Source organism: Bison bison, unplaced genomic scaffold (assembly GCF_000754665.1).
Source record: "Bison bison bison isolate TAMUID 2011002044 unplaced genomic scaffold, Bison_UMD1.0 scf7180017863888, whole genome shotgun sequence".
NCBI classification, from domain to species: domain Eukaryota; kingdom Metazoa; phylum Chordata; class Mammalia; order Artiodactyla; family Bovidae; genus Bison; species Bison bison.
Window position 1 is genome coordinate 731335 of NW_011494460.1, and position 11195 is coordinate 742529.

At 43.0% G+C, this 11195-nt stretch overlaps 1 protein-coding gene across 3 annotated transcripts in view; it reads left to right on the plus strand.

Moving 5' to 3' along the window:
• AFF1 (AF4/FMR2 family, member 1) overlaps positions 1-11195 on the plus strand; it is a 197602-nt gene that overhangs the window by 320 nt on the left and 186087 nt on the right. The window contains exon 1 of one of the 3 annotated variants that reach the window (XM_010833776.1): positions 6077-6116. The exons of the other annotated variants lie outside the window; for them this stretch is intronic. The gene's annotated coding sequence lies outside the window, so the exon portion shown is untranslated. Of the gene's footprint in view, positions 1-6076; positions 6117-11195 lie in introns of those variants that run through there. 3 annotated transcript variants of the gene reach the window in all.

Below are 11195 nucleotides of genomic sequence, written 5' to 3' on the forward strand. Positions count from 1 at the left end.
CTCTACCGCCCTTACCAATTACCGGCAGGTAGCGTCTAGAAAAACTGGGGAGGGGAGCACAGGAAGAGACCCGTCCTCCTCCCCACCTCTCTCACTCCACCGAATCCCACGTCTGCCCGTGCGCCCCGCGTCTTGCGGAAAGATGTTCGTGTATTGGAACCTGGTCCTGGGGTTGCGTAATAGAAGAGTCCCAGAAGTTTCTCCGCGGAGTGGGGGTAAAAGCGTGGCTTTTCTCTCCTCCGTTACGAGGCCCCCTCCCCCCTTCATCGTCACCCCTCCCCCTCCTACGTCTAGGAGAGAGATTAGTGGTTCCAATCTCCTCAAATTGTGATCGAGATGGACGTGTGCGGCGGTGGTCCGCAGACTCTAGAGAGGAAGGGGAAAAGTTGGAGGCACCTTCTGAGACCTGCTCCTGGCGCAGAGGGAGACGGCGTCTGCAGAGCGTGGAACTGGTTAATTTCCCTCGGTGATACATTCTTCTTGATGTCTGATCCTCTGACTGCCACACGCTAGCCCTCCGACTTTGCGAGCGCCGGGGTTGGCGAATTAGGAGGGAGAGGACCTGGAGCGTTACAGGAATCATCCTTTACCTTAAGGTGCTTGGGAGTTACGTTAATGAAGCTGCGAGGGACCTGCAAAGGTCTTGCGACTTTCCTCCTAGGTTAGTCTCCTTGGAGTTTCCGCAGACCCCGTATTGTTATGTAAATTGCCTTGGGAAGACCCTTGGCTTTGGAGGTGGAGATGAGTCCGGTCTTCCGGGAGCCCATCTCTGTTGGGGGCGGGTGGGTGTCGAAGTGGGGGTGGGGAAGGCCTTGCAGACGAAGTTTTTGTTTTTTTTTTAACAAAACAAAACAGTAGGGTGGGATAATCTTAACCCAGTTGGTGCACGTAGCAGGAGGGGGTGGGGGCGGGGAGGAGGGATGACCTACCATCAAGAAACCAGACAGATTTAAATCTTAAAGGCGAAACCGTACATTAAGGCGAAGACCCATGGTTGTTCCTTCAGACGCTTGGCAGGTGAGAAGAGCTCAGTAATTGAGGCAGAGAAACGCCAGGCAAGGGACTGGCCTGAGAATGTGGGTGATTTTGCTTGTGGAAGATTATTTCAGAACAAGGTCATGCAGAGGTGGTAGAAGGTACGGGCAGTGATGGGACCCTCCACCCTACTTCCGGACCTACCTGGTGTCAGACTCCGAGTAGCGACAGAAGTCACGAAAAAGAAAGACCCGGGAGTCTAGTTCTGCTTAGAGGCTTAAGAATACCTAGGCATGCCCTGTTTCAATGTTTACTTCCTCTGTCTAATGTATTTCCTTAGCTTGCCTTTCATCTTTAGTGGAAAGGGTTCCTTGAGTGGATATTCTGGAAATTCACAGGAGAGTTGAAAACTCTGAATGGTTTGCCTGCTTTCATTTAGAGGTGGTGTCTGTTTGCCAAGGTCGGAAAGTATTGTATTTGAAGATAAATATGCAGGAGAGGAATGGGGAGAACTAAGAGATAATGACCCAAGAGAATGAAGGAACAGAGAAAGTAGGAGACTAGATAACTAGTACTTAAAAAGCTAATTTGAATTCAGCTAACTGAGGAGAGGGGACCAAGGAAAGAATTTGAGACGCGTTTGGTCACTTTAGGACAAAGAGGTTTTGAAGAGTGGGACACAAGGTTTTGGAGAAAAAAAAAATGAATATTGAGGACTTCCTCACCCCCCCCCCCTTCTTTTCTTTTTCTAAATAGAACTGACAGCGATGATGTGGTTGGAGATATGCAACTTGGAGGTGTGTTGCTGTGGACCCTTTGCAGGAAGAAAAGGAACTGTTACATATCAGAATTAATATGTCTTATTCATTCACTGTGGCAATTGAATTTCTGTAGTGTCTTTGGCATTTGCTTAACTCATCAACCTCTTTAAAAATGCTCTTAACTCTTCAACCTCTTAAAAATATTTTCAAGACTTACATTGTGTTAATTTTCAATACAGAAATCATCAAGGGGCAGAAAATTTATGACAAGAGTAAAGATCAGGTTATTTTCAACATTGCTTTCTCTTGCAAGATGTAAAATATGCATGCATTTCCACCAGAAGTCACTGTTTCATTGTGAGTTTATGAGACCTTTAGTAATTAGACTGTGTCAAAACTGGCTTTCTCTTCTGTTTTCTATTTGTTTAACTGAATTTTACAAAGAGTTAGTGGAGCTAGAAGTTATTTTTATTGACTAAAATACTTAATTTGTCTTTGATTACATGGAAGAGTTGTCTAAGATACATATATATATATATATGAGTTGCATCTTTATTAGGAACATTTATAAGTCACTGGAGCCATGTGATTGGTGGAAGTTATAGTGCTTTGGGGGTTGAAAAGATGGATTAAAAAAAAAGTGGAAAAGGCAAACTTGTTCTCCATATTTTTGAAGATGCAAACAAAAGGCGTTTCATGTTCAACTCTGTAATCTGTGCTTTCATTGATCAAATTTGCATAATGCAAGTAAGTTGACTTTATGAAGTTAGTCCATTATTAAAATTCCAAATTTTAAGATAGATTTGCGCTGTCACTTGTGAAAAGGGTAGAACTAATTTATATATAAATATCTGGATTGTTATAAGCATACACAGGGGACAGTATACCCTGCAGATGTCCCTTAAGGTATGGCATCATAGCTAGAAAATTCTTACTATTGAATCTCTACCCTGAAAAATGTCCTTGAATTCATTTGCCTATCTTAGTATTTCTGTTGAAGGTAAAAGCCCAGAGTTCCCCTATTTTAAGACTAGACCATTAACAAAATTTTCAAGAGATTGAGAAAGTATGTTAGAGAGTTCAAATTAAGGAACTGCATTTACCATACTCATAGAAAGTTTTGTAAATAAGTTATATTTTTCATTAAATTATAAAGTCAACAACGACTCCCATTCTCAATGATATTTAATTGACCGTGGCTTTCCAGCAGTCTCTTTTTAGACACAGCAGTAGCTTATTTAATATTTGCTGAATTAATATTAGATTTTATTACAAGAGATTACATAAACCCTGTCATCTGTTTACTAAAATTCTACCACCATGCAGAAGTAAATGTGAAATATTTAGTTCTTTGTAGGTGCACATCTTTATTCCTGGCTGTTCATAAGAGCATAAGAGATTGTTGTAGATGGGGAACCGTGGGGCTGTCAGGCCTTGAGGGTTGCTAATAGGCGTTTCTGTCTTATGCCTTAGGACAGAACTGTTTCAGTAGTGTTCTCCAGGGGAAGAAAATCAGCTGATTTTCTTAAATTATCTGGCCCATTTAAAACATGACTAAGGATTTCTTGCTCAAGCAAGTTTTTCCTATTAAATGACTGAGATTATTGTGACAAGTGGAGTCCAGAGAAATCAATTACATCATTAATGTAATACCTCATGTTCATTCCCGATACCTTATAAGAATCCAGTATCTTCTAAGTGCCAGACAGTGCTCTCAGCTTTGGAGGAACTGATAACACCAGGTTAAGGCAGAGAAAGAGCCCACGCAGGTGGAGTTTACATCCACAAACCACATAGCACAACAGCTGTTTACCAATGGCGTTCACATGACATATCATTTAAGCCTAATTGCAACTCTGAAGTTGGAGTTCATTTTCCATTTTAAAATCAGGAAATTGAGTTGAAGAAGTTAAGTGACTTGACTCTGTGACTCAAAGCCTGGTGCCCTTTCTACTGTGGTACACTGTGTTGGCCATGTTGATATGTGGTTTCCTGTTTTTCAAGAATTAGAGCTTGACTCTCAAATATAAATAGTGTTTCTCCTTGGCTAAGTAATTCTTTCTAATCATTGTGGGAATAAAAAAGCAGGTATTTTAATTTAGCATTTGGGATGTACATGTGTGACTCCAAAGCAGAGTATGTAGCCCTATTAAACAGATATGCAGTGCTTATTTGCACCAAATAAAGACCCTTACCTTCCTAAAAATTAAATGCAAGGGCTTAGGAGCCATCTCTGTTAGTGCTTCAAATCTATTATTCAGGTTATGAAAGGTCAAATCAAATCCCTATGTAAATCAGGATATACTCATACCATTTCCTTCTATTTTATGGATATGGTGAATATATGCAGTAAAGTGGTGTTTTCAAACTTACAGTAACCATCAGAATCTCCTGAAAAACCTTCAAGATACACATATGTCTTTCCCTTTCCCACCCCCACAGTTTCTGATTCAGTAGGTCTGGGGTAATGCCCAAGAATTTGCACTTGTAACATGTTCACAGGTGATATTGATGCTTCTAGTTCTGGAATTACACTTTGAGGCATACTGCAGTATAGCAGAGAATTTTAAAGCATGGTTTCTAAGCCAGACAGCTTGGGCTTGAATCTTAGATATGCCACCTACTCTAGCTGTCAGGCAGATTACTTAACTTCTTGTCAAGAACTGTGAAGGCTCTGACATTTTACCCCACTTTCAAGCTCAAAAACTAACCTGCCACAGTTTCATGGACTCTTGAGAATGGCTTTATTACTTGTAATAATGGCTATAGCCAGACTATTACCATTTTCTTACACTGGTTGCCTAAGACCTAGTTTCCAAAGAGGGGAGATGTGGAAAGAGTCAGATGGTACCTGCAAACACAGAGGATAACACTAAGAGAAATCCACATCTTCAGGGAATCCTAATCTTTTATAATGGGCAGTTAGCACACCTGCCCTTTGCTCCATAGGGAGATATATTTTTCAAGGCTGTTCTCTGTATAAGCATCCTTAAAGATCATCTGGAATAAAGGCGGTTGGTGCCTCTGCTTATACGATATGCAGAAATGACCCATGGAGAGTTGGCGTCTGACACTCTCCCATTCCCTTAGACAATGGGTTTAAGATACTATTGTATCTCCCTTTCTGGGTAGTTGGGTTGATTAAAGGTAATGTGATTTGGCAAGTACTTGAAGCAGAACATAATAAGTGCTGCATAAGTATTTCCTATTATTACTCCTGAAGGGGAAAAAAAAATTTTTTTTAATGGTAAGTATTGCCTTATAAGATGAAATAATTGTTTTACTGAGTATCCCTAACTTTAAGTTCATTCTAAGACATTTCTCTGATGGGTCTAAATTCTAAAATAGGGATGATGCGTTGTACAATATTTTACCATTCCATGGGGAATGAGGCAGAAACATTTACCGCCCACATTCACGTGCTCTCCACCTCCTTAGGGCACACTAATCATGTGACTAATTCTGTCCAGGGGGCTGTTCGTGAGAGTAACATGTTTTTCTGGACTGAAGCCTTTAAGTGGCTGTCTACCTCTCGTTTACTATAGTAAACTCTGCAGCCACGTTTTGAGATCGTGGAGTTTCCAACTTGGCTTTTTTCCAGCTTAGATTTCTCGGTGTGGAGTGAAGCTCCCTGCCTCCTCCCTAACCCCTCCCCTCCTCCCCTCCACCATATGTAACGAACATAAAGAATGACCAGGAAATAAGTTTTTGTGCCATCAAGCCACTGAGATGTGGGGCTTAATTTGCCACAGTAGCATAACCTTATTGCTGTTGTTTAGTCACTCACTCAGTCGTGTCTGACTCTGCAAACCCAAGAACTGAGCTCACCAGGCTCCTCTGTCTGTGGGATTTCCCAGGCAAGAATACTGGAATAGGTTGCTGTTTCCTTCTCCAGGGGATCTTCCTGACCCAGGAATCGAACCAGAGTCCCCTACCACTGAGCCACCTGGGAAGCCCAGCATAACCTAGACTACCCTCACTATATTCCACTACCTATAATAGCTGCCTAATGTGAGAAAGTTGACAGTAATTTTAAAATACAGGCTCTGGGCATGTATATGTAAAGCTGGATACGGAGCTTACATTCTATTGAGGTATGAACCATCAACACTTACATATTTATTTGCTTATTTAGCAGAAGTTAATTTCAGATACAAGCTTCCCTGGTGGTTCAGATGGTGAAGCGTCTGCCTGCAATACGGGAGACCTGGGTTCGATCCCTGGGTTGGGAAGATCTCCTGGAAAAGGAAATGGCAACCCACTCCAGTATTCCTGCCTGGAGAATCCCAGGGACGGAGGAGCCTGGTAGGCTACAGTCCATGGAGTCGCAAAGAGTCAGACACGACTGAGTGACTTGACTTCACTTCAATTTCAGATAGTGTAAGTACTGTGAAAAGATAAGCATGGCCAACACTGTTCTTTTCCTCCCCAGTGCTCATTCCCATTTTTTGTTGCTAAGAGAACCTTGATTATGCATGCGATTAAACTGGGCGCAGCCTTAGGTGACAGATCATGTTTGTTCTCAGCCAGTGATAACAATTTGTATCTTGATTTACCTGTTTCCTCTGAAGCTGGAGGAGGCCATGTGACCTTGTTTTGGTTTTCAGGTAGTAAAGGTTTGGGGAAGGACTTTCCTGATGTGGCTGACATAGCCACACCTTCCTCCTCCCATCTTCCTCCTGCTTGGCATGTTGAAAAGATGTCTGGTTATGACCAGCAACCTTTTTGTACAAAGAGATGATGTGCCTAAAGACAGCACGCTAAATGTGGCCGAGCAGGAAGAGCCAGAGTTCCAAATGGCCTCATTGTGTGGCTAAAATTATACCACTAGCCACCTTCCTTTAGACTTGCTATTGTTGCTGTTGTTCAATCTCTAAGTTGTGTTTGACTGTGGATTGCAGCACCCCAGGCTTCGCTGTCCTTCACTATCTCCCGGACTTTGCTCAGATTCATATCCATTGAGCTGGTGATGCTATCTAACCGCCTTGTTCTCTGCCGCCCTCTTCCCCTTTTGCCTTCAATCTTTCCCAGCATCAAGGTCTGGAGAAATTGTTGTTTAGTCACCAAATCATGTCTGACTCTTTGCAACCCCATGGATGGTAGCTCGCACCAGGCTCCTCTGCCCATGGGATTTTCCAGGCAAGAATACTGGAGTGGGTTGCCATTTCCTTCTCCAGGGGATATTCCCAACCTAGGGATTGAACCCACATCTCCTGCATTGGCGGGTGGGTTCTTTAGCAATAAGCCACCAGGGGAGTCCAGAAATATTAGAAGCCACTGTTAATTAAACAATTATTACTTGCAGCTAGACACATTCTGAACCCATATAGAATATAATGAAATAGCGCATGGGTTGGCTGCAGGCACATCAGTGCTACATTTGCTGCTGCATTCAGGGAGGGCTCTTAGAGAACCTGTTATTTGAGCTGAACGATGGGAGGGAGCTAACAGGCTGTGGGATGTGGACTTGAGTTTGGGGCCTGAACCTTGTTCAAGGCGGTGTCCGCCTTGAAACAGAGGGTTTGAAATGGAGAAGAGGTCGTTGGGGAAATCGTGTTACATTATGAATGTCCTGAGGGCTTCATGTGGCACTGGAGAGCTAAAGGAACTGTAGGCGATCATGTCAGTTGGGGGCCCTGAGAGTATGAACTGCTTGGGGTAGAGTTCTGGAGAATTCAGATGAAAACAGTGTATGACCCATGACTCACCGCTGACACATTGCCAGTTACCAAGAGGCTGTTATTCCTGGAGGGTATGTGTGGAAAAGGGGAAGGCAAGCTGACCAGGGACCAGACCAGACCAGACATCCTCAGGCCTCTGGGCAGTTGTTTTCCTCATATTCTCTGGAAACTGGGTCATGGTCATGGGGCTTTGAGACCTACTTAGCAGCTGTTTGTCCAGTAGAAAAGCTTCTCTAATGTATGGATTGTCTTGAACATGTACTTTGGTTGGCAGAAAAATAACCAGAACAGCTACTACTATTGAATGTTCACCATGAGCTTGGCATTGTGCTAAAAATATGACACCCATTTCATTTAACCCTCCAGCAACCCCCAGGAAGCTCCATGTTAATGATAAGAAGGCTGAGACCTTGAGGTCATATAGCTAGGAGGTTGCAAAGCAGGCCTTTAAACCAGCACATCATCGCAAAGGCCCCTGAGAGTAGGTTCCCAGGACTGTGCTAGATTTGGAAGCACTTAATGGCCTAAAACCGGAGGGAGGTTCATGAGGGAGGGGACATGCATATACCTATGGCTGATTCATGCTGATACATGGCAAAAACTAACACAATATTGTAAAGCAATTATCCTCCAGTTAAAAACAAATTTTAAAAAAGAACCAATGAATCATATAAGAGCACTTCAAAAAAAAAAAAACAACAACTTTTTTTTTTACTTGAAATGTTTTTCCTTCTTTTTTGGGGAGAAAAAGCAGTTTGATGTATGTGACATTTTTATTTCTGAATAAATTTGCATTGCAAGAGGCTGAAAGGACTGTGGAAGGGTCACTTAAATAGATCTGACAGAGTGCATGTCTACATGAAACAGTCTGTGTCAGTTACATAAAAGGTAAGATCGACATTGCTGACTTAAATAAGAACTGCTGTGTACTGAATGTCCATGATGTGTCAGTGTGCGGGGCATTTTAGCTAGATTTATAAAGCACTGTTCTTGGTGACTCTGTAAAATAGGCCATTTTTCCATTTTACAGGTGGGAGCACTGAGGCTGGTAGAGCTTAATTTGCCCAAAGTGATCACCTGTCTTGCTTAAGCTTCCTTTTTTTTTTTTTGGCTGTACAGCATTACTCTATTTTTAAAATAGAGCCACGTTGGAATCTTACCTGCTTTACATTTAAAAACATTATTTCATTTATTTGGCTGTTGGGTCTTAGATGTGGCACACAGAATCTTCGTTGCATCGTTCAGGATCTTTCATTGTGGAGCGCCAGCTCTAGTTGCCACATGTGGGTTCAGTAGTTATGGTTCAGTCAGTTGCTCTGAGGCATGGAGGATCTTAGTTCCCTGACCAAGGATTGAACCCATGTCCCCTGCATTGAATACTGGATCACTGGGGAAGTCCCTTACCTACTTTTTTTAATGGGAGGATTTTAAACTGGCTCCCCCACCCCCACTTATTTTTCTGCTTTGTCTTTATAATCTGGTGAAAATAATATAAAAATGTATGAAGACTTCAGGAAGACCTGATTTTCAGTATTGATGGGTCAGGAAATTCCCCACCCCCAACCATTATACTTAAAGAAGAAAATGTTTATGCAGATAATAAAAGGATTCATAGCATACAGAATAAAAGCTGAAAGTGCTGCTTTCCAGAGAAACCACTATCAACAGTTGAGTGTGTGTGTGTTAAGGGTGTGTGTTATGCATAAATATCAAAAGAAAACATTTTCTTTTCAAGCAAATTGGCTCACAGTGTACATTTTGCTCAGCATCTTGTTTGGATAAACCTGTTTGATGTTACACCGTGTCACCATGTTTCATGTATCATAATTTACCCTTTCTGTGTTGGTATGTATTAGGTTGTTACCAGTTTCCTTGCTATTACAAACATTTTATTAGAGAAACCTTCTTGTACAAATGTGGCTATTTTTAAGAAAGATTCTTTGAAGGAGACATTAACTGAAGCATATACTAGTGACCTTCCTTAGCAGCACTTTAGGGTCATAACTTTCCTAACCACAGTAAGCCTCCATTCTAACCTAACTAACCTTGTATCTGAATATTCATTGGAAGGACTGATGCTGAAGCTGAAACTCCAATACTTTGGCCACCTAATGCAAAGAACTGACTCATTGAAAAAGACCCTGATGCTGGGAAAGATTGAAGGTGGGAGGAGAAGGGGACTACAGAGGATAAGATGGTTGGATGGCATCACCAACTTGCTGGACATGAGTTTGAGCAAGCTCTGGGAGTTGGTGAAGGATAGGCTGAATTTGGTCTTTACTGGGAGACATGGTGGTGATGCGGCCTTCTTGCCCTTGCCTCTGTGGAAGGGATCAAGCCACCAAGCAGGGTTACGAATCTAAGTTGCACATTCAAGTCCTTAGTTGTGCCTACGGCCAGATGGCTCAGAGGATGCCTCTTTCACTTTGTACTTCACTCACCTGCCTAAGAAACCAGTTGTGAGACCCGGGATTCAGCTGACTCCCTCTGTCTTGGACATCTCACAGTTCCTAGGATGATTTTCTTTGGTTGCTCAGTCCTATCCGACTCTTTTTGACCCCATGGACTGTAGCCCACCAGGCTCCTCTGTGCATGGGATCTCTCAGGCAAGAATACTGGAGTGGATTGCCATTTCCTTCTCCACTAGGACCATTAAAAGAAAGGCTTTATTTATTTATTTATTTATAGCAGTTAAGTTCATAGCAAAACTGAGTGGGAGGCACAGAGATTGCTCATAGACCTCCCTGTCTCCGGCACCACCCCCAGCTTTCCTCCACTCAGCATCTCCCACTGGGGTGGTACATTTATTACCATTGACGAACGTGAGCCCTGACACCTCATCACCCTGAGTGCTAGCCATCTTTTACTACAGCTCAGCACGGCTTGCTCCTCACTTCCTTTAAGCCCTTGCTGAGATGTTTCCTTCTCTGACCACTTGATATAAAAGTGCAGCACCTTACCTCGTTTCCTCTCTGGCCCTCTGCACGTCTCAGTTTTCTTCTATGACACTTTCTCAAGTGGAACATCTGTATAGAATGCCTCATCTTTGCTCGCCTTCTGTAGTTTGTAAGCTCAGTGATGATAAGTGCCCATTTCCTTCACTCTCCTCTTCTTACAGTGGATGCCCAGGAAATATTTGTTGGCTCAGGGGGCTTCCCTGGTGGTCCAGGGGTGGGGACTTTGACTTTCAATGCAGGGGATTTGGACCCACATGCCCCTTGGCTAAGAAACCAAAATATAAAACAATATAAAAAAATATAGAAGCAATATGGTAATGAATTCGGTAAAGACTTTAAAAAAATGGTCCACACCCCAAAAATCTTAAAAAAAAATTTTTTTTTTTTTGTTGGCCCAGTGAGTAAATGAACAAACTAGGAAACTCAGAAACTTTGTTAGGTGAAAGTGAAGTCGCTCAGTCTTGTCCGACTCTTTGCTGACCCTGTGAACTGTAGCCCACCAGGCTCTTCAATCCATGGGATTTTCCAGGCAAGAGTACTGGAGTGGGTGGCCATTTCCTTCTCCAGGGGATCTTCCCAACCCAGGTCTCCCGCACTGCAGGCGCTCTGAGCCCATGAGACTCCCTCGATAGCCTCGCTCCCCACCTCCTTTGTGCAGCAGTCAGTCCTGGGGCGGGTGCTCTTGGCTATTAAGCAGCTAACAGGTGGGGCATCTTCATTGGGAGGACTGTTTTGGGAACAATCATCATGGACTCTATTCCGACTTCCCTGGTGGCTCAGGCGGTAAAAGCAGCTGCCTACAATTCTGGAGACCCGGGTTC